Raw genomic sequence first — 25,375 nt, 5'->3', positions numbered from 1 at the left:
CAGCCACTGACTTCCTCTCCCTGGCTTGAAGATGGGCAGCAGCTGCCTGCCACCTGCCCACATCCTAGGGTCCCAGCCTGCTCTGAAGCCTCCTCAGCTAGAGCAGTGAAATTGACAACTATGACATCCCCAGATTTTGCTAGTATAAAAATCTTAAGAGGAACCCACACAGTGTGATTTGCTCCAGGCCCACACCCCACAAGGGTCTGCCATGAGGAGCGCTGCTATCCACTCTGGTGGGCTGCTAATGCCTGCTCATACCTCACAAGTTCCTGCCTGTGTGAGAACATCACGTGACCCTGCCATCAGGCCAGAGTGATTGGCTGGCATTGACCTTTGCTCCTATGAGGAAGAGGAAGGGGAGAAACAGCAGGGGGGTTTATGATCTGCCTCAGCCACACAGCATTGCAGAACTCAGAGCTCTCCTGCTTTACAAGAAATATAGTCATCCAGTGGTAAAGGGGAAAAATATTGTGTTTTTCAGAGTGGAAAATTGAGTGTTGGGTTACTCATTAAAATTTTCAGAAGTTAGGGGGTACTTGCTACTTAAAAGGTTGGGAAACACTGTTTTAGAGTGATCATTGTTGTGCAAACCCTAAATCTCTGGCTGCCCTGTAAATTTGATTCCTGGAATTTAAGGCTGGGGGAAGCATTACATAATTTAGTCTGATGTCCTGTAGATCACGAGCCATTACATTTCACCTAATTAACCTGTTGAGCCCAATAACATGTTTGACCACAGCATATCTTCCAGAAAAAGCATCCAATAGATAGATAATCCACTCTTTCCTGTGGTAGTTTGTTCTAATGGTAAATTACTTTCATTGTTAAATTTGTACCTTATACCAGTTTTAATTTCTGTGTTCAGCTTTCAGTCATTGGTTCCTGTTATGCCTTTCTGCTGTACACTCAAACAACCTTTACTACCCTGTATTTTCTCCCTGTGAAGTCTATTCAAGGCACCTCGATGTCATCTTTATGATAAACTTAACTCAAGCAGTTTACTTTCTCAGAGCAAGGGTTATTCTCTAGTGCTTGACATGAGCATTTATGCTGTAGCATCTTTTCTCATCCTATCACCTACAACTGCTGTGTAAAGTGATTGACAGGGCTTTGCCTTGCTCATTTTCAACTCCATCTACCTTAGGGTGACCATAGGGCAAGTGTGAACAATTAAGACCTAAATCAAGTCGCCCCTAATATTGGGACATCTAGTCACTCTACTCTAGCTGTCTGAATAGTTTGCGTGCAGCAGTGATGGGTGCTATAGCTGCATAACTTCATCTCCCCCGACCTCTGGAACACCTGCTTGTGCCCTTCCTGTATAGCCAGCCCTGCGGTTCAAATCCTTTCAAAACTACAGTTCCCAGACTCCTGTGCGGGCGGAGACATGCGCAGTAAGGCGCGCCCTGCCCGGTATTTTCCCGCGGATTTTATGCAGTCCCGGCGGAAGAAAAGACCCGGATGTAGCGCGGGAAGGAAACGGGATCCTTGCTGCTGCTCGCAGGAGTCGGGAGCAGCGCGGCTGCCTCCGGCCAGGACTAAGGGGACTGAGACGGACTCTCCAGGCAGGTGGCGCCGTCTGTGACGAGCCTGATTCCCTGGAGGGGGCAGAGGCGGCGGCAGCAGCAGCAGCACCCGGCCCCCCCTTCAAGATGGCGCTGGCCGGGTGAATGACCTGCCTAGTCACGTGGGCCGTAGTAGCGGGTGAGCCCCCCTCCCCCCGCGCACAAGATCTCGATGGTTCAGCCGGACACACAGGCTGTGGTGGAGGCGCGGGACAACGGCGCCTCAGCAGAGGAGCTGCTGCCTGGGGCGGCCTCAGCCTCGCTTTGGCAGCGGCCTGAAGAGACACGACGAGCACGGCTCGCCTGCTCGCTCCGGTGCTGGGCTGCGGGAGGGGGCGCCGCCTGCCCGCCCGGCGGGGGAGGGGAAAGAGCCGGGCCCTGCCCGCTCGGCAGGCGGCAGCGAGGGATTCCTCGCTCAGGCGGATTCATCGGCGCGTGTCCCTCCCTCCCGGCCGGGCAGCGCGGGGAGATGCCGGGCGCGGCGCGCGGTTCCCGGCCGGGGGGGGGAGGAGGCGGGCGGCGGCGCGGCAGATTATTGCCGGTTAGCGGGCAGGCGCAGGCAGGGTGACCGGCCGCACGGGCAGCGCGTCCCGGCAGGAGCAGCGGGGCTGAGGTGGGTCCCCGGGAATAGCCGCGGTCCCCGGCCCGGCCCCTGCCCGAGCGGACCGGGGGAGGAGATCTCGTCCCGCGCCCGCCCTGGTCGTGGGTGGTGGGCGCGTCGCTGTTCGCAGCGCAGCTGAGCCGCTCTTTGGGCCAGCCCGGGAGGGCTCGGGGCGGGCGGCTGCTGCAGTGTAACGCACGGCGGCGCGGGCGTCACTTTCAGGTCACGCCAGGAACAGGGCAAAGCCGAGCAGGGAGCTGGGCGGGGTTTCCCTCTGCTTTTCACCGCCCGGCGAGGCGAGGCAGCGAGTCTGGCTGATGTCTGCGGCAGATAGAGGAGCCAAGAGGATCATCGAAGGACTGAGCCCTTGTATCTCCGATTTTGCTTCCCTTTAATTTCATTTATTGTCGAATGTGCCTGTCTGCCTTTTTTCCCCTTCAGGACGGCTCGGGTGCACCATGGCCCTGGCTGAGGTAGTAGTTTGTGCTGTTGGTCGGGTTGTGACATTGCCCGCTGTGGAGATAACTGCGCAAGCTACTGCCTTGCTAGTGCTGGTGATGATCAGCTACAGATGAAGACAATGACAATGGGAATCCCCTTTGTTTTCCCGGGATTGCATGCTGATGGGGTAGCAAACAATTCTTCCTTCTGCAGAAAATGAGCCTTGCCTTTGCTTCTGAAATGTGAGTGATTCCTTCTTACACCACTGAGAGATCGCTCTGCTCGTGCAGCCTGATGGAAGACCATTAGTTTTACATTGTCGTTTGGAATTTTGGCTGAACAAGTATCTCAGTTTTTTAATGCTTAGATTATCTTTGCTTGCCACCTTTTGAAGGGGATGGATCTGATATTTCATGAAGACATACGGAAGAATGACTGATTTGTATTGTTTATGTGTATTTTGAATATGTATTGCTTAAAATGTTGTATTGATATTTAAAACCACAAGTTTATTTGTAGGAATACTGAAAAACCTTGGATATTATCCCTTTGGAAAAGGCCAAAATATATGAAGAGTACTTCATTGCTTATTGGGAAGACAATTTGTATAGGACAAGCTCGTTGATTTTGTTGTTCTGCTTAATGTTTGCAAATTTCTTGTTTTCGGTGATTCTTTAAAATGTTTGGTGTACAGTTTGATTATTTTACAAAGCAAATGAACCCAAGAACTATGGATGGTATAAATTCACATTACTGGCATTTGTGAATAGAGTAGTGATTAAGAGAGACTTTTTGATGTGAAATCTAATGTGTTGACCACACATTAGTATGGTGTGAATTTAAAATGTATTACAATGTTTACAATAAATGTGCATAATTACTTTGTCTTGAGAATTTAGTTCTTACAGGATATATCCTATAACACTTTATTTACATTAGAATAGCAGACATATGCAGAAACAATTTAATTTGAAACATAAGAAAAATTGTCAAAGCTATGAATGTTTTTTAAATATGACTAATACTTCAGCCCTAGCCATCTCTCAGAAATACATTCTATTTAGTAAATTGGCTTTAAAGATTCTTTTATTATGAGCATAAGCTGAACATGTGAAGAATTTTTACAGGATATGGAAAATCATTTCACCCAGCAGCTTTCAGTCTAATAGCACATTTTTTTTGTACATTGGCAGATACCCTAACTTACACAGTACTAGCCCTTTGTAATATAACTTCATCTTTTAAAAAGTAAATATATTCATTTTTTCTCACTAAGTAACTTTCAGTGATTCTGTTGCCTCATGATTTTGGTGAATGAAGAATGATTGTATCAAAGTATTTTATTTAAATGTAGATAATACATTTTGTTATCATACTATGTAAAAGGGAAATGCATTAAAAAATACAACAGAAATCCAAAATGGAAGTGACTCAGACATGCAAACATGTAACGAATTACACTGCTTTACCAAACAAAGCCCATTAAGTCACATTTGAAGTTAGTGTGTGCTAAGTTTTCAATCACTACCAGGGGAAAAAAAAGCCTTTTGTTTTTACTGTGAGCTGATGATTCTACCCAGGACTCAAGAGTAGGGAAACTATATTGCTCATTTACTTACTACTGGGATTTTGTAGGGTGTCCTACCAGTGACCTCCAATGTGGAGAGCCTTGAATTCTAGTTGCATGTGACTCCCTAGAGCTTCACTTTAGATGTTAGTTAATTGGAACAAATTTACCCTCAAATGTAAAACTTAACTATTAAATTCACCTGCTGATTAGGTATTAATTGCTCAAATGTGTTGTGTCTAGTGGTTGATTATAAAGAAAAATTTAAAATATTTATGTAGTTTGTAGGATCCCATGTTAAAATAGTAAATGTTTAATAACTTTTAGTGGTGTGGTATTAAAAAAAATTGTACCTATGGGTACTAGTGAAAGAGCTCTTTTTCTTTTTTGAATAAGGGGTGGTTCTTCAATTCTTCTGTATATAATGATTCAGGTTCCCAATGTGTGAGCTTTCCCTACCTCCCAAGGACTGCTTTACCAAGATTTCTGTTTAGCCTTTTCCATGGTGATATAATGCCCTAATTCCTCATTAGTCTTTAAGGTACTTGAATGAGTAAGGGGACTAAAGTTCTATTCCTAGGTCTACCATGGACTTGTACATGACCTTGAGGAAGTTACTTAGAGCCTGATTGTCCAGCTCTTGAATTACTTCAGTACAGCTATTCATATGAATAAGGGTGGCAGGATGAGCCCTCTGATCTCTGCCTCAGTTTTCCTTCATCTGCAAAATGGGGATAATGCCCATTAAATAAGTACTGTGAAGTTAAATTCACAGTTTTTTCTGAAAGTGCTTTGTGATCATTAGATGGAAGATAACAGTACAGAGTCAGTGTTTGCAAATTCACTGTTCCTTTACAGGATTTGACAAATCAATAGCTGGAGAGAAAAAAGTTAAAATGTATCATGCTGGTTCAAAGGTACATACTGACAATAACACAACTTTTTTTATATTAACTGCAAAGGGTTTCAACTAAAATTAAATTCTTTATGTGAATTCCCTATGAAAAAGTTAAAATAGGCACATGACAGTTGATGGGATCCATGTGTGAAGGCATTTAGTTTATGGATATAAAATCCCTATTGTATTTGCTATGCTGAGTGAGAAAATACTGCAAGAAAAGTTCTCAAGTAGCTTTGAGCACTTGTTTTCACTTAATGCATTTTTATTATTACGGTTCATAGCATAGTCGATTAAGTTTTAGATGCTCTTTTTCCCATATCCTGATGCCCTTTTGCACTAGTGTCTTACCTATCTTGAGAACAGGCAGCAGCTGCTCTCCCCTCCAGCTATGATTTGTCAATGCCTATTCTAAAGAAACTGGCACACATCAACCGCAAACCTTGTACAAATGACATTTGTTCTTCTTTGAGTGATTGCTCATGTCCATTCCATTATAGGTGAGTGCACAGCATCGTGCACGGTTCCCGGAACCTTTTTCCACTTAGCAGACCCCATAGGGCTGGCTCTGGTGCCCCCTGGAGTTCCGCATGCATGCCGTGATATATGAGCCACTGCCAACCCTAGGCCCCCTCAGTTCCTTCTTTCCACCTGTGACGGTTACTGGAACTAGCTTTGCTCTCTGCAAGTGCCATTCCCCTTGTTTGAACTCTTTGTTATTCAAAGTACTTCAGTTAGTTTTAAGTAGTGTTAAGTGTAGTTAGATAGGAAGTCCCTGAGGGACTCAGGGTGGCTGGGCCATGCCCCAGTCACCTGGATTTAAGCTGTGTGCCTCCTGCAGGAAGGCTTTCCTGCTCAGCAACCCTCCACGAACAGTGCCTTAAGTGCCTGGGGGAAGAGCACAGGAAGGATAAATGTAAGATCTGCAGTGCTTTTAAATCCTGGACCCAGAAGGACCGAGAGATCCGATTAAAAGCCCTGCTCATAGAGGCAGTGCTCCGCCGGGGTCTGAGTCATCCTGCTCCACAGCACCGAGCGTCACCTCGATACAGAGTGCACTGCCAGCACCGGGATCAACTCGGCACCGAGCAACGTCCCCGGTGCCGAAGAAGAAGAGGCGGAGTGCAGACACTCCCCTGCGCCGTCGGCACGGGCAGGGTCGAGTGTGGAGATGCATTGGCCACGGCCCGCCGAGTCTTCTCCAGTGCCTGCATCTCTGAGCAGGGAGCCTCCCTCGACTCCTGGAAGTGGGAGAGTGCCCCTGCCGACACTGGAGGCATTTCAGGTAGCAAGAGCCTTGTTGGCCTTGCCCACGCCACCTCTGCCGCCTCTCCGCTGAGGGAGAAAGGGCTGGTGTCCCGGGGCAAGCCCACGTTGGGTCCCCCTGAAGGGCGGTGGAGATCCCCAGTATGGGGAGGAAGATCTCCTGCCAGCTGGCCACCGGGAGTAGAGCGAGGACGCTCCCCTAGCAGTCGCTCCAGGTCGTTGTCGTCGAGCTGGCCTGCTTCGACTCGGGATGCAGAGTCTCCCTCTCGGCACCGACGTTGGTCCCAGGCACCGGAGGCAGCGCAGACCAAGAGGCGGCACCATTCGAGATCCGCCAGGCGATGCTCAGACAGCTTCGGCTCCGCATCCACTGCACCGAGTTCGCCCGCACAGAGGTGGTGCAGAACCCAGTCACCGTCAGAGAATTTGGCACCGAGGGGCCCATCCCGCACTGAGGCGGTGTGGAACCCAGTCGGCACACGAAGACCCCGCACCACGCAGTCCCTGAGGTGGAACCCGGTCGCTGGAGTCAGGCTCGGCACCACAGAGTTCGGAGTGGCGCCGGTCTGTCTCACTGAAGGGTAAGTGGCACCATAAGACCCTTGGAGCTGAGAAGACGCTCCGGTACCTCAAGCTCCTCGGAACGCGCCTCTACTCGCTGGCACCGTTCATGGCGATGGAGGCGGTCCTCGTCGTCCTCTAGCTTGGAGGCATGGGGAGAACAGTCCCCGGCACTGGGCGGCATCTAGGACTGAGGCCGTGCACGGCGCCTCAGGTCTAGTGGCTCGGGGTCCCACGGGGGGACAGTCGTTGAGACAGCTGATGCCCCCACAAGGCGCCACAGCCAGCGGCGCAGTCAACCCCAGCTTGGCCCCAGGGTCAATGGGCACAGCAATGGTCTTATTGGGCCCCATAGGGCACCCAGATGGGACGGGCTACAATCCATCCTGTCAGTGGGGCTTCGGTCCCTGGCTCAGGAGAAGGCCCATACACTCCACTCCTCAGATGAGGAGTTGGACTCCATGGAGGGACCCTCTATGGGTGCATCCCTTCGTCAGGTGAGGGAACACCTGCAGGACATGCCTCGGCAGTCCTCTTCCTCCTCACTAGACGAGGCAATCTCCTGGGACCATATGGCACCCCTGGAGGATTTCAGGGTGCACCAGGACCTCCTCAAGAGGGTGGCCTCTAACTTGGGGCTGGAGGTGAAGGAGTTAGAGGAGGCCGATGATTCCCTCTTCAATGTGCTGGCGACAACTGCCCCTGCGAGGGTGGCCTTACCAGTCCACGACAAGGTCCTCAAAATTGTAAAGGCCCTGTGGCAAACCCCTTCCTCGATGGACCCTACATCAAAGGTGGCCGAGAAAAAGTATTATGTCCCGGCCGAAGAGTTCGAGTATTTGTTTACTCATCGGCCCTGGTGGTAGACGCAGCCAACCAGAGGGACAAGCAAGGTCAGCCAGGTTCCACTCCCAGGAACAAAGACAGCAAGAAGCTGGATTTGTTTGGGAGAAAAATTTATTCAATGGCAGCCCTGCGGTTCAGGGTTGCCAATCATCAGGCCCTCCTGGGTAGATACAATTTTAATTTGTGGGACTTCCTCAGGTGGTTTGCTGAGGCCCTGCCCCAGGACCAGGCTGCAGACCTTACCACCATCCTGGAGGAGGGAATCATGGTGGCTAGGGCAGCACTCCAGACAGCCAGTGATGCTGCTGGCTCAACAGGTAGGGCCATAGCCTCCACCATTGCCATGAGAAGGTGCTTGTGGCTGCAATCCTCGGGCCTGTCCCATGAGGTGCAGCAATCAATTCAGGACTTCCCCTTCGATGGGTCGGCCCTATTCTCCAATCAGATCCATGCAAAGCTGCACAGTTTGAAGGACTCCCGGGCCACACTTTGCTCCCTGGGCCTGTACACACCCCAGGCTTCCAGGCAGCAGTCAAGGCCCCCAGCACAGCAGCAGCCAAAGCCCCCATCTAGGCCATTTCAACCCCATCGAAATAGGGACAGGAATAGGAGTTCAGAAGTAGGAATCAACCCCCCAGCTCGTGCTCAGCCCCCAAATAGGGATCCCCCGGGGTCAAACAACAGTTAAATAGGTTAGCCATGCCCCTTTGCCTACCCACTGGTAGCGGACTCCCTGGGCAATGATGAAAGGTGTTCCATTCAAGGAACTGGTCTAGTAGGTCACCCTAAATTCTGACGCTTCCACTGTAAGATGGGGAGCCCGCATCAGCGCCAACCCAGGCAATCAGGGGCTCTGATCGGGGAAGGAGAAACTCCTGCACAGCAATGTGAAGGAGCTGAGTGCCATCCACCTAGTGTATGAGGTGTCCCTCTGATTCCCGACAGCTAGAGTATGGCAGGTGCTGACGGACAATACCGCAGCGATGGTTTATATAGACAGACAGAGGGGAGGGCGCCCCTCGGCCCTCTGCAAGGACTTCCGGGAGTGAGGAATGACGAGGCAGATAGCCTCAGCAAGTCGTTCCTACCCTGCCACGACTGGCTGTTGCACCCGGAGGTGGTGGCGATGTTCTTCCAGAATGGGAGCATTCCCCAACTGGACCTATTCGCATTGGCCTGGAATGCAAAGTGTCCGAGGTTCCGTTCACTCCGGGGTCGCATGACTGAGTCTATTTCTGACACGTTCCTCATGAACTGTTGCACCCAGACCTGGACCCCCAGCTCTCCACGACCTGGAGGCCCTGTGGCTGACGGAGGGAGAGAGAGCCTGCTTGATGCAGGCCCAACAACTCCTGCTTGGTAGCAGGAAACCTTCTCCACAGGTCATGTATCAAGCTAAGTGGAAACGGTTTACCTCTTAGGTGGAGTCTGGGGCAGTCTGCCCAGCCTATCACCTTAACAGGCAATCCTGGAGTACCTGCTCTAGCTAAAGCTCCAGGGTCTGGCGCTGGCCTCGCTGACGGTTCACCTGGCAGCCTTTTTGGCCTTCCATCAGCAGCTAGAAATGAGAATGCTGTCCTCCCACCTCAGCTCAGTTAGATTCCTCAGGGTGGTGGAGAGGTTCTACCCGCAGGTCTGTGACCTCCCTGAGGTCTCAACTGGGTCCTCTCAAGATGCACGGGGCCCCCCTTTGAAACCATGGCTTCATGCCCGCTGCTCATGCCTTCAGGAAAAGTAGCCTTTCTGGTGGCCATTACCTCAGTTAGGAGGTTCTCCGAGCTTAGGGCCTTGATCTCGGATCCCCCTTATACAGTATTCTATAAGGATAAAGTGCAGTTGAGGCTGCATCCAGCCTTCCTGCCCAAGGTGGTTTCCCAATTTCATTGTAACCGAAATAAATTTCTCCCTGTGATTTTCCCAAACTGCACGGTTCGGAGGAGGAGAGGAGATGGCATCTCCTCGCGGGTTACATCATGCATCGAGTTCTGCGACCAGCAGGCAAGGGTGTCCCTTCCAGGAACCATCGCAGCACACAATCAGAGCTCAAGCGCCATCGCCCAGCAGGCGACAGAGGATGTGGGATTTAGCAGAGCCGTGCTGACAGCAGCTCACTGCTAACTCCGGCCCACCTCCAAGGTACTGCTTGTTAATCACCTGTAGTGGAATGGACATGAGCAAGCACTCAAAGAAGAAAACAAGATTACTTACCAGTAGCTGATGTTCTTCAAGATGTGTTGCTCATGTCCATTCCACAACCCATCCCCCCCCCGTCCCTGCTGCCGGAGTTGGCAGAAAGAAGGGACTGAGGGGGTGTAGGGCCGGCAGTACCTCATACACCGCGGCATGCACGCGGGACTCCAGGGGGCACCAGAGCAGGCCCTATGGGGTCTGCTAAGGGGAAAAAAGTTCTGGGAACTGTGCACGGTCGCGTGCACTCACCTATAATGGAATGGACATAAAGAACACATCTCGAAGAACATCAGTTACTGGTAAGTAACCTTGTTTTTCCCTGCAGAGAGCAGTTGTCCTTTCTGTCACCAAGGAGAAGGCCCTAGTCCCTGTACTAGCAAAACTGATACTTGAAAACTCACCATTCTGAGGGTGTTTAAAAAAAATCAAACAGTTCTAGTGTAAGGCATATGATGAAAAAACATCCCATGTGCAATTAGGAGACAGACCTTCAAAAAATATCAAGAGTAAAGTATGTTGTAGTCTGGTCTGTCCCAGGATATTAAAGAGACCACAGAGGTGAAGTATCTTTTATTGGACCAACTTCTAGCTTTTGAGCTTACACAGAGCTCTTCTTCAGGTCTGGGAAACGTACCCAGGGCTTGTCTGCACTTAAAAAGTTGCAGTGGTGCAGCTGTGCCACTGTAGCACTTCAGTGAAGATGCTACTTATGCCGGTGGGAGGGTTTCTCCCATCAGTGTAGGTGCTATACTTCCCTGAGAGGCAGTAGTTAGGTAAATGCATTTATCTGATGATCTAGTGCTATCTACAGGGAGGGTTAGGTTGGTTTAATTGCATTACTCGGAGGGTCTGGATTTTTCACACCTGTGGGCACATATGGATCTAATTTCCTAATGTAGACCAGGCTTCAGGCTGTCCCAGCTAAACACAAGGTGGAACAGATTGTTTACCATGAGTAGTTTAATATACATTTCAAGGGACCCCATTCTATATGAAATGGCCAGTTAACACCTCTCCAGTCATGGAGGGTGGAGCGGTGGAAGAGGGGGAGGATCTTTTGAAGGTGTTGTGCAGGTTTCCTTTGAGGATGAGGACTGAGATCAGAGATAGAGTGATCACTTTGTGAAAAGTGCTCATCCACAGGTCATAGTGTTTTTGTCCTTTATCATTTTTGAAAGCGAAGTGATTGTCTTATTTCACCGAAATAGTTGTTGGGGCATTTAGTGTACAGGATGAGTAAAGTATAATGTATAAATTCTTAGATGGTTAAGGCTATTGAATACATTGAAGCATTCAAATATTGATTTTTAAAAACACTGGAAACCTAGAAAATTCACAAAAAGTTATATTCCAACCCTCTGAGCTCATCTCAGAAGTGAAGCTATTCTTGCATCTTCAGCCAATCTCTGTTAAAAGTGGATACTCCTAGTGAAATGACAGATGAAGAAATGGTTTTTGTACTGCACATTGATAAAAGGTGAGATCATAATTCTGTTGTAAACAATAGATGGGTGCAATGAGAGGGTTATCTTTTTGTAGATGAAGTACAAGTGTGTTCATTACATATACATAGGAAATATATATAGGAAAAGGGAGGATTGGGGAAACTTAATTTCTGAACGTTGTGACAAGTATTTGGGTTTGAAATAGGGTGGATTGACTTAAATCAAGGCGATTTAAATCAAGAGAAAATCACTGATTTAAATCAAGTTTCCCACTGCTACTTCTTCACATATTTCTTAAAAAATGGTGCAAATCTGATCACTAAAACATGTTAATTTACAACTCAGTACAGCATTTTACAATATCTAGGAGGGTATACTTTGTGTAATTTTTTAGATAACTTGATTTTTATTTATTTAGGAAATAGTTTATAATACTCATTACCTGTGTCAAGCTGCAGATGCAGCAGCAGTACATTAGGAATGGTAACAACTAAATCAAACACACATATTTTATTAAACTAAATCTTAAATGCTGCATAAATGTTTCACATTTGCAATTGCAGCAGTCTCCTGAGTTGACGGCTGTCGTTAAACTTTTTTTTTTTTAATTTTCAAATTTTATTAACTCTAACAGACAAGTCATCACAACACTAAATGTATGTTATCCTTAAAACTTCTACAACTAGCTCTCATCTTCCGCACTCCCACTGTCATTTTTATTCATAGACTGAAACAGAAATATAAGTTTTCCTGCTTTTTCAACTCCCAGTTGATTTCTTAGCTTTGAGTGAATAATACCAAACAATGAAAATATTCTCTGTGCCTGCAAAGGAAACTACTGCGGTGGAAAGTTGGCTTAGCAACTGAAGGAACTCTGTTTCAAGGGGCCTGACTAATGATTTCCACCAGTTATGGAGAGTAACTTTGTTCAAAACATCATCAGTAAACATGTACTGTTTAAATGGCTCCGCTCCAGCCCTGAAATTTATTATGACTGAGGAGTGAGATGCCCATGCCATGGCAGCATCATCTTCAGAAGTTAGGCATCTGCCTTTATATCTGGGGTCGAGAATGTTTGCAAGAAAATGAGGTGGAGTTAGTGCTTGATCTTTAGTGCTCTTCTTTATTGCCTGTAGTTTAACTTTCTGGTGAAGGATTTCTTTCTTCAATGTCTCTTGAAGTGCCTTCCAAATTTCAACAGCATCAGCAATGCAGCAACAATCTCTCTGAAGTTTGTTTAAGGCTATGGATATAGGCTTCAATATACTGAGCATATCCTCTACATTCCTCTTTAATCCAATGTTAGATATTTTGGATGAGATACTTCCATCTATTTTATCATGGTTTTCTTCACAAAGTTTTATGAGAATAGGCCAGTTCTTAAAAAATTGTTCAAAACAATCAACCACAGAATTCCATTGAACATCTTAAGGGAGAATTAGTTTGGATCCTCCTGCTTTCTTAAGTGAAGCTTAAGCAAAATGGTGGTTACGGAAGTATTTTGCAACTTCAACAACATTTTCTTTTATTCCTGGAGAAGACATACTTAAGTCTTTGGCTAAAAGATGTATTAAATGGGCACTGCAGCCATATGTTGTTAAGGAGCATCCTTTGGTTTCTTCTAAGTATCTTCTCATCTTTGCCACGTTTGCAGCATTGTCTGTGACAAAACTGCATACGCGACAGTTGAATTTTTGTTCACAGTTTATTACAGCTTTGATTGCCACTTCTTTTAAATATTCTGTTGTGTGGGCATTTCCCGATGTATTTATTGTTTCCGAAAGATATGCAACCCCATTGTCTATTGTCACACAGGCACATATTACTGGATCATTGTGTACATTGCTCCACCCATCAAGGCTTAAACTGGCAGGTTTCCCCTCAGTATTTCTTGCACACTGTTCAAGTTCCTTTTCATACACTGTATCTAGCAACCTTCTACCAATGCGAAAAGGAGAATTTGTGGCATAAATGAACCGAGCAATCTTTTCATCTATGGTGTCTTGTTGGTATTTGCTAATCCTTATGAGAAACCCATTCATGGTGGTGGTTTTACTGGATGATTGAAATCTTTTGCTTGCTACTGATACTTTGTCTGAAACACGTTTAGTTGCAGCACTGCTGTTAAAAGTACCAATGGATGACTCTGAAGTTGTTGCAGATAGACAGTCATAGTCCAAGTCTCTTATGCTTAAATGGAATCCTGAAACAGAATTCAGAAATGATTTTGAATAGTCATTCTTCTCAGTCCTTCTCACTGTATTACTCGGTTAATCATTTACATTTTTTTCAGCAAGTATGCAGATCTGATTCCAAATTACCAAAAAAGCTAACACTGTCTGCACTTAGAGTGCACTTAATTTTGGAGTAAGCTCCATAGAACTCACTGGTACTTCTGGTTTTTTAGAAAACAAATATAGGATGGGGTTACCTTGGGAAAGCTAAGTTATGCTGAAGTAAAATAGGGAATAGATTTATGGCATCACCATTATGGTCTGTGGCCATGATGTTCCAAAATAAGGGGCATGTAATATGTACTATAAAATAAGAAAATGACACCTAGTGGCAACTGGCAACTCTAGATTTCTCTTACTGCAGCTTTCTGTACTGTATACTTGGGTGATAGATTCTAAACCTAGTTAACTAATTAATCAAGCCATAAGGATTAGCTAAACTAAACTTTTTTTTCTAGCAACATCTAACATAGTAAATAGCTTGGGAATTTACTTGTTAAATCACACTTATACTAAGAGGCATAGAGAGAGTCTTGAAGAATGATGCATTGCAAAGTGAATTATTTAAGTTACTAACCAGTTGATCCACATTGTTCTTCAGACATATCCACATCTACATCCACATAATTTTCTCCCAATAAGCAGTTTTCATTATGATGTTTCATTCTTGCAGCTAGGCCCTGCATCTTCTTCTTGCACTGCTTACACTTGACATGTTTTCCTTTTTTATCCAGAAAAGGAATTTCTTCAAAATATTCCCAGATAGGATGTGTCTTATGCCCGGAAGCCAGGATAGTTTTTCTGTGGCAAAAGTGTGGGGGGCGGTATAGGAAGCTGTGTGTGTGTACTGAAATGTCTTCCCTTTTTCTTTCCAGTCCACTCTACTGTTCCTTTTCACTCTGCCTCCATCCTTTTTTTCTCTGTCTTTAAGACAGTGTCTTAACTAACTCCTCTGCCTTGCATGGCACAACAGTCCTCTCCAGCCTGTGTCTTTCTTTGCACGTGACTTTAGTCTGTTGAGAAACAGAAACTGAAAGACCAGAACTTGCAAGAAGCAAGAGCTGGTAATTAGGCTGGACAGACTAGAGCAGTGTTTCTCAAATAGTGTTCCGCGGAACCCCAGAGTTGAAGGGTTCCACGAAAAAGCAGAACCACACCGCCGAAATTAACAGAAATCGCGCGCTGCCGAAAAGCCATGCCGCGGAACAGCTGTGATCGCGCCGCCGAACAGCTGATGGCGCCCCGGAAAACAGCGTAGAGAGCGCACCGCCGAAACCAGCCTACACCGCGCCGTTGAAAAGGGGAAGATTTCCTGGATTTGTTGGCGGAGCGTATGGCATGGCTGCGCAAGGGTGCCGTGGCGAAATAGAATTGAGAAACACTGGACTAGAGTCATTAATTCATTTTTATAAGACTCTGTAGGTTAAGCATGTTTGTGATGGGATTTAATTGTAACTGTTATTTTTTTAAACAAGAGAGGAATTTAGTATTTTATTGATGATTTAAAAAAAAATGCAATTTTTTAAAAAAGAAAATCATTGTTTTTTATCCATCCTGGTTTGAAATAACTACAATATTCTATCACCTAAACCTTACCTGAGAGTTTTGGGAAGTCCCTTTGTTTTTAGAAAATATTTAAATCCTTTTTTTTTTCAGTGCTTTTATCTTTATTATTTTAAAATTTTCAATCTGCCCAGTTCAGCTGGTGGACTTAAAAATTTCACAGGCTCTGTGTGAATGGATTGCTGAAAAGATCGCACTTGGAAAGTGAATAGGGAGATGGGTCACTGAAAGTGTTCTGTAATCAGGAGTTAGTAGAACTGTGGAACTGAGTGAAAGACTTACCCTTGGCGGGGAGTGGCTGGAGGCTATGTCTGCACTCTGCTGTAGTGTTACATCAGGATGAAGAATGCTGGTGCGTGTAGCCTGGGAAGTGAATATGAAGGCTGGACATAAACTGTCATTCTATATCCCCATTCAGGATTATGATTGCTAAAGAGAAGGCCTTCTTTAACTGGCCTCTCTCGCCAAAGCCTGCTTGCCACCTGCCTATCTTTCTTCCAATTTTCTGTGTACCTTTACTCCTTGCTCATGTCTCCTATCAGCTTGTGCTTCCCTGCCCTCAAATACCTCCCAAGCCCTACATTGCCCATTACCTCTCAATAGAAGTTGAAGCTTGCCTGCCTGAATTATTTTGCTGTGGTGCAGTTGACACTTCAATCCCCATGTTAAGCTGTACCAGGGTAGTGATTTCAGTCCTGGATGGTATGAGCCTGGCATTAGTTTGTCCATGTGCTTGTGGAACAATGGATTGCTTTTCCATCTTTTTCCTTGATCACAAGAGTTTTCTATTTTTTAAAACCTTTCAAGGATAAATGCTGTTGCTTCATGTTCCTGTTCCATCCCTTATGCAGTAAAAAAGTGAATTAAGAATTTCTGCCTCTCCCCCTCCCGTAAGATGTGTGAAAATTTTGCTCCTACCCTCTTTTGCAGAGGACTAAAGAGGCTGCCACCAAATTCACCATGCACAAATCTCTTTCAAGGATATAGGAGTGGAAGGATAACATGAAGGATCCAGTCCATCTCCTATGAAGATGTGGTGGTGGGAAGGGGCTAGACAAATTTTCACAGTACCACTGCTGGGGCAATCACTTACTTGATAGACAACAATACTAGGCATATATAAAAATACCACCATGAGTTGAGGTCCTGGAATGATGTGTAGGTCTGATGCCAGTAGCCTTGAGCTGAAACTGTGAAGATCACAAGTGAGGAGAGAGACCCATGATCTTTTAGAGAAAAAAACTGACAAACTTCCAACTCTTGCAATCCATTTTCAAAGCTAAATTCCCAGAAAGTACCCACCCCCCAAAATTTTTTACATTGTTATTATTGAACTATGGCTCATGCTCCACATTTAAGGCTGAAGCTCAGTTTTCGTTATGACTGATTTTACCCAAACTTTGTTTATGAAGTCAGAAATTTTTCTCCCAGCGATGAAAATGTGTAATATATAACATTCACTTCTTTTTCGGTGTGTGGAGGAGGGAATGGGGCAATATATAAGTACACACACATGGAATGTGCACAAAAAAATTTCAGTTGGAAAGCAACATCTTTGAGAAAGGAAGGTTATGTGAGGTCAAAATATTTGAAAGCTAGTTAGCTTTAGCTATGTATTTTATATTATGGTTATATAACTATTTCATAATAAATATTTGGAATGTTTTTCAGTACTTGAATGCAGAAGTGTTGCTTTTTATTCATCTGTTAGGTGGGATTAAAAACTATCACTCTGGACAACTGGAGTTTCTACAGCAGACCCTGGGATTGACCAGTGAGGTGGGCTACTTACACAGTAATGTCCGGTGTGTGGCTTTTCTAATGTGCAGTGGTGGACTTGTTTTTCTAGTTTTGATGGTGATTTGTCCTGGTATCAGCTATAATTTTAAGGTTTTACTACTTTGGTTTAAGCTCCTTTTGGCCTGCTAGGTATATAAAGTAAACTTCAACATATCTTTCTGCAAAGATGAAAAACTATAGATAGCCACTTAAATTCAAGGGAGCTAAGAAAATATTAATATATAATACTAGTATTGAAGTTAATACGCCATTGGTACTGGCTGGTAATTCTCTATAGTGGATTAATATAGAGATTTAAGAAGTGAGATTCGAAATTAATATTTGAAGAAGAAAGGCTAATTGAATGTGCTGTTTACAATCACTGTCAGGTGTGTTTATTTTGTGATTCCTTTCTTCAGTGGGGGTTACCTTTACCATCTGAGCTCTTAGCTTCCAAAATATGGAAAGCTATGTCTACTGATAGGTTACATGAATGCCACAAGGACATGTCAGAGATAGGCTGCGATTTTAGATTGAACAGACAGGTTTGGAGTAGAGTGATAAACTGTGAGTTATCAGCATAGAAATATTAGTTGAATTTATGTTTGTGGATGAGATTATCCAGAGATAGGGAGTACAGGGAAAAGAAAAAGGGACCGAGGACAGTCTTGTGGACCGCTCACAGAAAGCTGGAAGGGGAGCAATGAGCAGGCTCCTCTGAAACTTACAATGAAGGTGTGATTAGCAAGGTAGAGGGAGAGCCAAGAGATGACAGAGTTATAAAAGGCAAGAGAGAACAAGATTTCAAGAAGAGTATGGTCAATGGAGTTAATGGGTTGAGGAGGAGGATGAAGGGGTGGTTCTGAGCTTTAGCTAGGAAAAGGTCATTAGAACCTGGCAGGAGTGGTTTTAGTGGAGTGCCAGGGACAGAAGCCAGATTGGAGGAGCGGAATTCTGGACAGTGAATGTGAACAGTGTGTTCAATGAGTTTAGAGATGAAAGGAAGAATAGAGACTGGGGAGATAGGAGGTAGTTAGAGAGTCAAATAGGGTTAGGGATATGGTGGTTTTGGGGGGGATATGGGATTTTGGGGATTTTGTTTGTTTTTGTTTTTTTTTGTAAAAGGGGAGAGATTAAAGCGTGCTTGTATTGTGAGAGGAAAAAGCTAGAAGAGGGTGCGAGGTGAAGGAGAAAAGTAAGGGAGGCGATGAGAGTGGGTGGGAGGGAGATGAAGAGATTAGATGGAATGGGATTGAGGCTAGAGGAAGATATCCAATGAGAAACTTCTGCATCTGTGGTGGTGGAGGAGGGAGGAGTTGTAGGAGGGGAAGGGAAGGTAAGCAGAGGAGTGGGGGAAGCTCATGTCATGTTTTGCCAATTTTCTCTTGAAAGAAATCAGGTCCTGTGCAGAGAGAGAAGTGAAGGCAAGAGGAGTGCAGGGTGTGAGGAGTGAGTCAAAAAGGTGGTGGAAAGGCAGCTGGGATTGCAGGTGTGGGAGTAAATTAAATTGGAGATGTTTCTTAGCTAGAAAGTTGGCGGAATTGAAGGAGAAGAGAGCAAATTTGTAGTGGAAGAAGTCCAGGAGTTCCACCAGTGCCACTCTACAGCATAAAAACAGGAGTGAAGGAAACGGATGTTGGGGTGAGCCAGGGCTGGGGTTTGGCAAGGTAGACCTTGTTATGGGAAAGAGGGGCAGAAGAGTCAAAGATGGAGGAGGGTGAAGATTGAGATAATTAACATTCATATCAATGGAAGAAAGAGAAGAGAGGGTAGGAAGGAGATTGCTGAGAGCAGGCAAGAAGCCATCAACACCGATGGACTGAAAGTCATAATAAATCCATTGTTACTTTTCAGTCATTTTTTCTTTTGGAAAGTGGCTTTTACAGTTTGTGTGATAGCATCTGGCATACATGATTATCAGTAGCTAGTTTTTTCAAGTACTTCTCCCACAGTGCATGAACTTCTGCCTTTTAGGCCTAGCATATCAAAATATTCATGTAACTGTTTGGATTAATTTAAAAAAAAAAAAAAAGGGCATATGTGATACCCAGGGATGAGATGCAGTTTTTGGTTGTAAAGTGACCTTTTTTAAAGGGCTGCCCCATGAAAAAATGGTTGGGTGGATGAGTTTTTAAGAGTTGTTGATATCTTGGAGTTGGATGATGACAGTGTTTATTGTTTAGAGGTAGGTGATGATTTTATTTAGCATTGTAGCTTTCCCCAGAAGTCTTTATTTGGGTCCCGATCTATTGATAGCTGTGCCTTTTTGATGTGCATCTTAGTATAGCTGGTATAAACCATGCTGCCCTATTCTGGGAATAGGCCTGAGGAGGGGAAGGGAGATTTGATTAAAGGCCACTGGATCCCTCAGTCGCTGTGATGGTGAGCAGGGGGAGACATGACAGGAAGAAACATCAAGTAATATGTGAATTAGTCAAAATGATGCATTATTATTTATTATATGTATTGTCGTAACACCTAGGAACTCTAGTTATGGACCAGGACCCCACTGTGCCAGCTGCTGTACAAACAGAACAAAAAACCTATTTTTCATCTGTAAATATCTCTTGTGATACCAGCAGACAAAGATCCTGGTCTTTTCCCTTCTGCTGATAAATGTTGGCCAATGGTCAAAATAAAACACAATTCCTGATTTGATAAAGGATGAGGTCCCTGACTTTGAATGTATTACCGAGATCTGACTATTTGAATTCAAGGGCTTGTTTGATGTAATTGGTATCAGCCTGATAATTGGTGCAGCATGAACTGAAGGAAAAAAGGTGTATTGGTGTGGCTGTGCTTTTTGCATCCAATCAAAAATCTAGGCAGTGTCCATTGCCAACACTGGATCAAATACAATATGCTGAGCTTGTATGAGTCCCAAAGTGTAGTGAAGATGGGATTAGTTCTAGGGAGTCCATCTGTGGACTTTTAAGATTTCCTCCCTATGCTGACTCTGAGTTGCCAAGGCTGATGAGGCTCAGTGATTTCAACATTCCACATGGATGGCAACTCTTCTGAAACCACTCAGGAATTACAGCCACCATGATGACCACAGTACAACTTATGCATCTGACCATGCTTTGGATTTGGAAATGAAATCTGTTATGGATTGATCATTACCCCTTTTCAACTTCTGGTAGGGATAGACATCTCTTATTGGGACAATGGATCTGTTTTGGTAGTCTGCTGTTGGAAACTAATGGAACCCACATCATTTTCAGAAGACTTTGAGGGAGAATTACTCAAAATTACTTTTGACAACTCACCCTATCTATGGTTTGGTGATTGTGACCCCAGACAACCTCTTCCCTGAATTAGCTTTACAGGTCACTTTGGTTTCTGGAGGACATGTGACAACTGAAGCTGGAGGGAAAGTAGTTAGAGTGCTGGTGGCAGAGGTATTGGGCTGAAGTTGGGTAATTGAATCATAGAGGTTTTTTTAGTGTTTATATTGCAGCTTTGTAGAGAGGTTTCTTTGCTTCCATCATCAAAATTTCAAGAGTTGTTTCAGGTAATGAATAATGTGATAAATCCAAGTTGCCTTGCTTGGTTGCTAATTCAAGTACCTCCTGTTGTGAGGGATTTTGTTTTTACTTTGCAGATAAAAATCACTCATTCAGTTGGAATCATCTGCCTACATGGATGCAGGGCAAGTTTTTGAGGAGACAAACACCCTTTTCTGTTTTCTTGACTTTCAGCAGATTACTGAGTTACTGGAGTTACTTTCTGAGTTACTGGAGGTGTTAGGAGTATTTGATGCAACAATCTGCTTGTGACCTGTGTCCTTCCTGATTGGTGAAGGCAAATGGGGAAAGTACTGAGTCAGTTCTTGATTGCCTGCGTCACATAAAGAAGCACCTTTGCTGCTGCTGCTCAAGAAACCCTCACTTGACCCCAGCAACGTGATCAGCACTGTCCTGTGTTCCATTTTCCATTTCTGGTAAAAAGTACCAAAAAGGTCTTTGCGAGACAACAAGATCTAGTTTTCCTCAAATCTCTCTCCAACCCTGGTTAGTGTGGCTGCTGAGTTGAGTACTGAACAGAGGCTGCGTTGATAAATGATCTAATAAAAATCAGGTATCCATGCTAATATTAAATCTGTCCGCTACCTTCCATACTGTTGACCATGCAGTGTTGACTTGTGTCTCAGCAGCGGTGAACAGGGCTGTCCTAGAGTGTCGGTATTAACTTCCTTACAGAGTGTTCTCCAAAGTTAGTTAGGAAATTGCAGCGCCTCTTTGAGGGCACTCTTACATAGAGTTCTGCAGGGCATACCTGCTAAATGTAATCACTCTTGTTCAACATGTCCATGGGGCTATTTGGAAGGTTATTTAAAGAGACATGGGTTGAGGTTGTTTCAGTATGCTGATGAGATACAATTTGTCTCCTATTTCATTTGACCGAACCAAAACAGTCAACGATCTAATTAAGTGTTTGGGTGAAATTGGGGCATGGATTGGGGTACTGACTGAAACCCAATCAAGATCAGACTGAAGTGATGTTAGTCAGTTGAGAGAATAAGCGGAGGATATAGCAAGAATAATTTACCAGTTAAGTTGAAGGTGTGCATCCTCCATTTGTTCACAGGGTTTACAGTCTAGGTTTCTGGTGTAGTCTCAGCTGCTACTAGTAGATCGTGGTCAGCAGAGGTGACACATAACTGTGGATAGAGGGGAGCATAATTGAAAGGTTCTGTGGGGGCACATGACAGTCAGACATGTTGCATCTGCCTCCACCCCCCCCCCCCCCCCCCCGAAACTTGATATGTATGTAGACAACATACACTAGCAACTACCTTCCCCTCCTCCTGTTCTCTGTCCTTTGGCTGCCCAACCTCTTGCAGAGCTTGCAAGCATCCCTCCCTGCCTGAACTATCATCAATCAATGTAGCAAGTGTTCAAAAAATGACCAACAAAAAGGACAACACAGTTGGGATGCACAGTCCCCCATGTGCTAGTAGGGTGGGTGGCACCAGTGTGGGATGGAAATTGTGGCTGGATTGTCTCATTTTAGCCAGGAGGTGTGGCCTCTCTTGGAGATTGATGGTGAAGGAGACCCAATCCCCTTCTGGGGTGCTGGTATGCCAGGAGCTGATCCTAATAGGGGGACGGACCCTGGGATGGGTACCCCACCTGCTCCCTCCTGTTAACCATCTCCAGGGTAACATGAGTGGTGCAAATAGGGGTAGCCGCTAGGCTGCCCTACCTGGTTATCCTTGGCCAGGACTGGCCAGAGTTCCCCCAAGTCCTACAGACCATCGCCTATCAAGAGCTTCCCAGGCGAACAGCGCTCCTAGGGGTAGCCTCTCGGGGCGGATTCCCCGAACAGGAGAACAAGGAGGTGACCCCACCACCATCCGACAACCACAAAGGGACTGAAAATGCCACCCTGGGCCCATCAGAGGGAGATTTCCGTCCCAGAGCATCCTAGAGTCGGGACCAACATGAAGACCCCACTCTGAGCTGGGCCTATGAGCAACTCGCCTTCATGGATGGGGTAGCTACCGGCCCGGACCGGCCCAACCAGTGACCTTGCTGACCAGCTATGTCACGTCGAACAGGATCCCCGAACCCAGGAGCCCCATGCTCGGTAGTATTCCAAGCCCACCACCAGGCCATCCTGAAATTGGCCCATGACATCCCCGCCGCCAGCCACCTGGAGCTAGAGAAGACCCTGGCCTGTGTCTTGACCCTCTTTTACTGGGCTGAGGTCCGGCAGGAGGTGTAGGACTACTGTGCATCCTTCCTGGAGTGCCAAATGGTGGCACCCCCTGGTGTGCCAAGAGCCTCTCCCCCTGGTCACATCCCCCTTTGAGAGGGTCGCGATGGACCTTGTGGGACCCCTCACCAAAATGTGACTGGGTTCTGATAAATCCTGGTCGGCATGAACTACGCAACCTGCTTTCCTGAGGCCATCCCATGAGGATCTCCACGGCCCGAACTGTTGCCGCCAAGCTGCTGAAAATCTTCGCCAGGGTAGGGCTACCCCGGGAAATCCTCTCTGACCAGGGAACCAACTTCACCTCCCGCCTACTCCGGGAGGTGTGCAGCATCCTGGGAATTAAGAAGCTGCAGACATCTGTCTACCACCCTCAAACAGACAGCCTTGTGGAGCGGTTCAACTGTACTCTAAAGGGATGCTCTGGAAGTTCTTCCCCGATGAACTATGCCACTGGGACCAGCTACTCCCTCCCCTACTCCTGACCATCTGGGAAGTGCTGCTTCGAACTGTTGTACGGGCGGCAGCCATGGGGTATACTGGACCTTGTGAAGGAGACGTGGGGGCAGGTCCTGTCCCGGGCTCAGGGACTACTCCAGTATGTCCTTACCCTGCGGGACTGGTTGACCCAGGCCGGGGAACTTGCCTGGAAGAATCTCCAAGAAGTCCAGAGAACCCAAGCCCGAACGTACAAATGAGGAGCACACACCAGGGCTTTCTGACCCGTAGACTGGGTCATCGTATTTCTCCCCACTGAGGAGTCCAAACTACTGGCCTTGTGGCAGGGACCATATGAAGTCACCTGACAGATGGGCCTAGTCACTTTATGAGATCCACCAACCCTGGAAGCCCAGACAGGTATACCATGTAAACCTACTGAAACCCTGGCACGAACAGGAAGCCCTAATGATCACGCCCTACCACCCAGAACCGGAGCTAGGGCTGCGACTCCTAAACCCAAACGATCTCCAGGAACCCCTACTCGCTGACACCCTCACCGAGGGACAATGGAAGCAGGCTCGGCACCTCCTGGAGGCCTTTTCCAAGATCTTCACTGCGATGCCGGGTCAGACCATCCTAGTCCACAATTAGATCCAGACTTACTCCGGGGAGGTTGTCCATGCGCCAACCTGACCCCTCCTGCGGGAGGCCATCAATCAGGGGATCCAAACGATGCTGGACCTTGGGGTGATTGAGTCCTCAACCAGTGAGTGGAGCAGCCTCGTGGTCTTGGTCCCCAAGCCAGATAGGTCCCGCTGAATCTACTGATTTTCAGAGGGTCAACCTGATATCCAGGTTTGATGCCTACCCTATGCCCTGAGCCGATGAGCTCCTCTATCGCCTCGGGGAGGCCCAGTACATCTCGACCCTCAACTTAACAAAAGGGTACTGGCAGATCCCCATGGAACCAGGGTCCAAGGAGAAGATGGCCTTTGCCATCCCCAAAGGGCTCTATCAATTTACCCAGATGCCCTTCGGTCTATACGGGGCCCCTCCAAGCTTCCAGTGGCTGATGGACCGACTCCTGCAGCCTCTCGTGGAATATGCAGCTGTTTACCTGGATGACGTGGTCATCTACAGTCGTCACTGGGAGGACCACCTCAACCACGTCATGGCTGTACTGAGAGCCCTTTGGGAAGCAGGCCTGACAGCCAATCCTAAGAAGTGCCGCATTGGTTGGTGGGAAACCATGTACCTTGGGTATACCCTGGGAGGAGGAGTGCTATGACCCCTTGTCAGGAAGGTACAGGCTATCCAGGAACAACCCACCCCGGCTACAAAGTGACAAGTCAAGCAATTCCTGGGGCTGGTGGGATATTATCGGTGGTTCATTCTCGACTTCACCACCATTGCAGCCCCCCCAACAAATCTTTTGACCAAGACCCAGCCAGTTGCGCGTACAATGGACCCCGCTGTGCAAGAGGGTGCTTCAAGCCCTGAAAGATGCACTCTGTTGGGAGCCCATACTGTACAGTCCGGACTTCGACCAGGGATTCATCATCCAGATGGATGCTTCCACTGTGGGCCTGGGCGTGGTCCTATCCCAGGATATCAAGGAGGACGAACACTCCGTGCTATACATCAGCTGGAAGTTATTCCCGAGGGAGCAAAGATATTCCGTGGTCGAAAAGGAAGTGCTGACCATGAAGTGGGTGGTGGAGGTGCTTAGCTACTACTTCCTCGGAAGCCCATTCGTGGTGGTGACCGACCACACGACTCGAAAACGGCTGCACCAGATGAAGGACACCAATGCCCGCCTAATGTGCTGGTATCTGGTGCTGCAACCCTTTGCCTTTACAGTACGGCACTGGGCCGGCTGGCAGCACGGGAATGCAGACGCACTGTTGCACCTCAGAGAAGAGGACCAGACTAGCCCCAAAGACCGGGTGGGGGAGTGTAGCTGGAGGTGTGGCCTCCCTTGGGGATTGATGGCGAGGGAGAGCCAAATTCCCTCTGGGGTGCAAAGCCCAGAAGTACAACCCCACCTGCCCAGAAGCAGAAAGGCGGATCAGGAAGTACAAAAGGCAGGCCTTCCTGCTCAGTAAGGAAAAGGCGGCCGAGGTAAAAGGACATCACTCCCTTGGTGCCGGGGCCTGGGTCTGGACCAGACTGTTACCCTTAGGTGAGGCTGCCAACTGCCTGGGACCCTGAGGACCTGCCGGAGCTACCTGAGCCCGGCAAGCTGAAGGAGACC

At 46.7% G+C, this 25,375-nt stretch overlaps 1 long non-coding RNA gene across 2 annotated transcripts in view; it reads left to right on the top strand.

The window, feature by feature from the left end:
* The first annotated feature begins 1,458 nt into the window (after window positions 1–1,458).
* The window catches only part of LOC137163645 (uncharacterized), a 30,036-nt gene continuing 6,119 nt past the window's right edge, over window positions 1,459–25,375 (top strand). Inside the window, exons 1-2 of one of the 2 annotated variants that reach the window (XR_010922754.1) lie at window positions 1,459–1,707; window positions 2,392–3,490. This is a non-coding gene — a long non-coding RNA (uncharacterized lncRNA). Of the gene's footprint in view, window positions 1,708–2,391; window positions 3,491–25,375 lie in introns of those variants that run through there. The other variant, XR_010922755.1, reaches the window with a different exon arrangement.

The sequence above is a fragment of the Emydura macquarii genome, unplaced genomic scaffold, assembly GCF_026122565.2.
Source record: "Emydura macquarii macquarii isolate MOO-44397 ecotype Brisbane River unplaced genomic scaffold, CSIRO-AGI_Emac_v2 contig_2636, whole genome shotgun sequence".
Taxonomy (NCBI): domain Eukaryota; kingdom Metazoa; phylum Chordata; order Testudines; family Chelidae; genus Emydura; species Emydura macquarii.
This window is presented reverse-complemented; position numbering and strand designations above follow the sequence as displayed.